General features: G+C 39.6%; 1 long non-coding RNA gene across 1 annotated transcript; it reads right to left on the bottom strand.

Annotated features, from left to right (window-relative positions):
- Positions 1 to 1,300: 1,300 nt before the first annotated feature.
- Positions 1,301 to 3,630, bottom strand: LOC143378946 (uncharacterized). Its single transcript, XR_013088394.1, has 3 exons — positions 3,212 to 3,630; positions 2,195 to 2,284; positions 1,301 to 1,743 (listed from the first exon to the last, which is right to left on the bottom strand). It is a non-coding gene; the product is annotated as an uncharacterized LOC143378946 (long non-coding RNA).
- Positions 3,631 to 3,855: the final 225 nt, after the last annotated feature.

The raw sequence follows: 3,855 nt of genomic DNA, 5'->3' as shown, positions 1-3,855 counted from the left end.
GCGCATCCTTCCTATTCTGCCGGCGTTATTTTACTGAATTTTTATTTGCTCAGACTTTCAAGCTACTCTTCTATGATAATTAATAAACAATATTAGACAGGTATATATTCCAAAGAGAATCTAATAAAATGATTTTGTTAAAAACACTATTATTTCTCATGCTTGTCAGAAATTAATATTACACACTTCAAACACATTCCTAGAAATTGAACACGTATATCGTACAAAATATTCTACAGTAACGTTAACAAATTTGTTTGGGAAATTTATATATTTATAAATACACCTTTGACAAAGCTTCGTTAAATAAATATTTCTGTCTCTCTTATACTTCTACGTACTTGCTTCGTATTTCGATTTGTGGATAAAAATAAGGATAACGTAACCCACGAACGGTGAAAATATAATGAAACATCCCCGAAGAAACTGCTGTCTATTAAGTGAACTAAAATCACGAAAAAGTAACAGCACTATTTAGGAACCTGCAGAGAAGAGAGTCTAACGGTGGAGCAGCAGCGGTTCGGAGCAATCCTCGCGAGCACCTGAGCCCCAATTCGGTCCGGGTACCTGTTTGCTCCAAACATAATTAACCCCAAACAGAGGGGGGGCCAACTCCTCCTTTCGTCGCGCGTCACGGGAATTGTCATCGCGGAACGGTCCCAACGTCAGTGGCACGCGTACGACCTGATTTACAGCCGATTTGCATTTTATGTCCAACCTTTTCACCCCGTGACACGGAGACGTCCCGGCTCCCTCTCGCCTCTGTTTTCACCGATGCGATCCGTTACGCAGCACGGAGCGTCTGAACAGCGCGAAGGAGAAAGGGCGGCTTTTCAGCGGATGCTTTGCAAATCTTACGAACGATCTTTCAAGGAAACAAGGTCAGTGATGTCAACATTTTGCACTGGCTTCCCCGCGTCGCAGCAGGAGCACTTACTTCACTCCGGTGGGAAATTTATTGTCCTGCTACATTTCGGGTAGAATGTCAAATCCAACAGAATGCCGCGTAGCCCTGGGAATTGTGCACGGGGTGTACCATGTTCTACCGATTAAAAGAGGAAGCTTTTTGGAGGGTAATTTCATAATCTTGGGGTCTCAAAACTATACCTGCACAGTTTCAAAGTGGATCTCGAAAATTTGTGGGAGCTACGGAAGCTTTTGGTTGGAGAGAACATATTTACGGAAGTATTCAACAAACAAAATAAAATACGAATGAAAATTGCTACTTATCAACCTATGTTAATTGCTGTTGAAATAATTGAAATTCCCCAAAGCTTAATAACAGGAATTTGTACACGAGGCCACTTACATATTGTTTTTAAGACCACGAACTACAAGTTAGAAAAAAAGTGTTGACTTCCAAAATCCAATGTCACAATTTTTACTTAACAGTTCTGTAATACTACCTCCTTTCGAAAAAATATCAGCAAGGGTTTGGACTCCAACAGGCCCGGCCAACTTCTGCTCTTGCCTTCGAAGAGCAACCGCGGGTGATGAGGCCGTAACCCTTGGGCACAACAGCGATCCTTGAAATCGTGACGCCCAAGGATTTTCAAGGCCTACGCTGCAATGTCTTTCCGCCGATGTCAATGTCCGAACTTCGTCAGCGATGTACACTGGATCGTGGGAATGTTTGGGCCTGACCTCCATCTTGGCCATTCGAGGGTAAAGGGTGAAACCTCTCTACCCAGCATTTTTTAAATGAGGCTTTCTCGGGGCGGAGAAGCCAGTTGACATTTTGGGCTGAAGCAAGCAAGTTCACTCGTGAAACATAATTAGTCGTGCTACCGACGTCCCTATCCCAGTTGTAAATGACTTAAATGCCATGACATAAAAAACGGACCCCATTTTATTAATAAATTTAATTCTATAAACAGATATCTAACTGTTATAATTCGTAACACGTGAAAAAATAAATTTCAGGATTTAAGGGTTTTTTTCGCCTCCACCCTACTATGTGCCGGAAACGTTAACAATAAAATTCATAGAATAACATTGCGGTTACTCGTCGAGCGTCTGAAACCGATCAATGAAGAGACGTTGCTAATCCTAATAAGAAGCGAATAATTGTCCATGTGAAACGAATATTAGTTGTACAAAACCGATTGGCCGTTTACGGTAATTATCGAATCACTTTCGAGGGACTTTCGCGCTGGTAAAGCAAGATAGCGATGTAAAATTAGTAATGTATTACCTTATCGCCACTGGTATCGCCGCCGTACATGACTATAATGAGCTGTCATTCACGAGGAGTCTTTGTTTTTTTATCGGAGTTACATTTTACCTGAAAAAAAAAATGAACCAAGTACTACGTGCCGCCATTTTAGTCTGCCACATCGTTTTTTCATCATATGTTTCTTGTAAACAGTATTTTTGTCAACTGAAAACTGGTTATTGTATATTGAAAACCTCGGATGTCAGGGTATTCTGAATTTTGGTCATAGAATATAAGTGCATTTTTCAAGACATTTGCCATAAATGAGAGGATTCTTATTACGAATGTTAAGTACAGACAGAAATTTGTTTTAAAATTGTTGATATTTAAAAGAATATTCAGAACTATAGCGTGGTTCACATAAATAACAGATTAGAATTTTCCTCTAATTATAAATAAATTGAAATAAATTTACTTGCAACTATAAATTCGACTGAATCTTAAATTAGCTTTCCTTCTCGTATCAGATATAGGTATTGCTTCATACAGTAAAAGAATCTAGAATTATAAACAAAGAATTTGACTCTGTATCTTCCTTTTGCAGTCTTCACAAACATAAACAAACACAACACCGCATTGTTTCATAGTAAAAGTGTGAAAAGAAGTTTGTAATATTGAAATCTAGTAAACAGCATTACCAAAGTCAGAAGTACCAAGCCCTTAAAATTTATTAACACATACAATGTATCTTACTGTACCCAAGAAATAAACTTCTCACACAATAAAGAAAGTTACTTAATGTCCCAACACTCCTTGCAATAAATCACATATTGAATATAAATATGCTCTGAAATGTTAACGCCCCAATGGTCTTATTTTACTACATTCGAAAATTAGAACTTAAACGTTTACAAGTATTTAAAAAAAAAAAAACGACCGAAACCTAAACCAATATTTCACAATTCTCTGCTTGCTCAGGGTAAATAAATAAAAAATTGTTAACGCATTAATTATAAAGGACATTTAAATAATCACGTATAAAGACGAGAAATGTACCCAATTGTTGATAGCCAGTTCGATGGGGAGAATTGTAGGATTCGGTTGGATAGTTGAGCTAAACTGCCCTAGATCGTTTATCGCGGAAGAAATAAGCGCACGCCGCGTGGCCGTGTAAGTGCGAGCTCACGATTGTCACGGAAATAGGTCGCCAGTGTGACGCCGTTGAAGAAAGGAAAAAAGGAAAAAAGGAATGGTGTTAGCCACTTTCCTTCTCATTCGCCGTGGAAGGTGTCGCGGACTGTGTACACGCAGCGGCGGCGTTTACCTGCCCCCGGCGTAAATGCTCGTTCGAGCGACTTTAAAGCAGCCACGTTCGACTTCCTCAACTCCCTGTCCACACGGCGATGCTGTATCTGCTGCTTATTCTTGGACGCGAAAGCTCTTAAAACGTGCATTTGATATGACTCGACGCACAGGGTCATTATGCCGGGCGGAAAATAGGCATTAGAACGCGAGCAGAAGTGTTGCTGGCGAATAGGTACCTACAGGGTGTTCCCTAGGTTGTCGTACTTCAACTGTAGGGGAGTCTGGGGCAAAGTGAGACGAAAAAGATTCGAAGTCGAATAAAATTTTTCCCCTTCAATGAAAATATGTGGAAATAGATTTGTAATATAATTTAAACATTACTATTGATAAATGGC

Source organism: Andrena cerasifolii, chromosome 2 (assembly GCF_050908995.1).
Source record: "Andrena cerasifolii isolate SP2316 chromosome 2, iyAndCera1_principal, whole genome shotgun sequence".
NCBI classification, from domain to species: domain Eukaryota; kingdom Metazoa; phylum Arthropoda; class Insecta; order Hymenoptera; family Andrenidae; genus Andrena; species Andrena cerasifolii.
The sequence above is the reverse complement of the archived record's forward strand: the minus strand, read 5'-3'. Positions and strand labels throughout refer to the sequence as shown.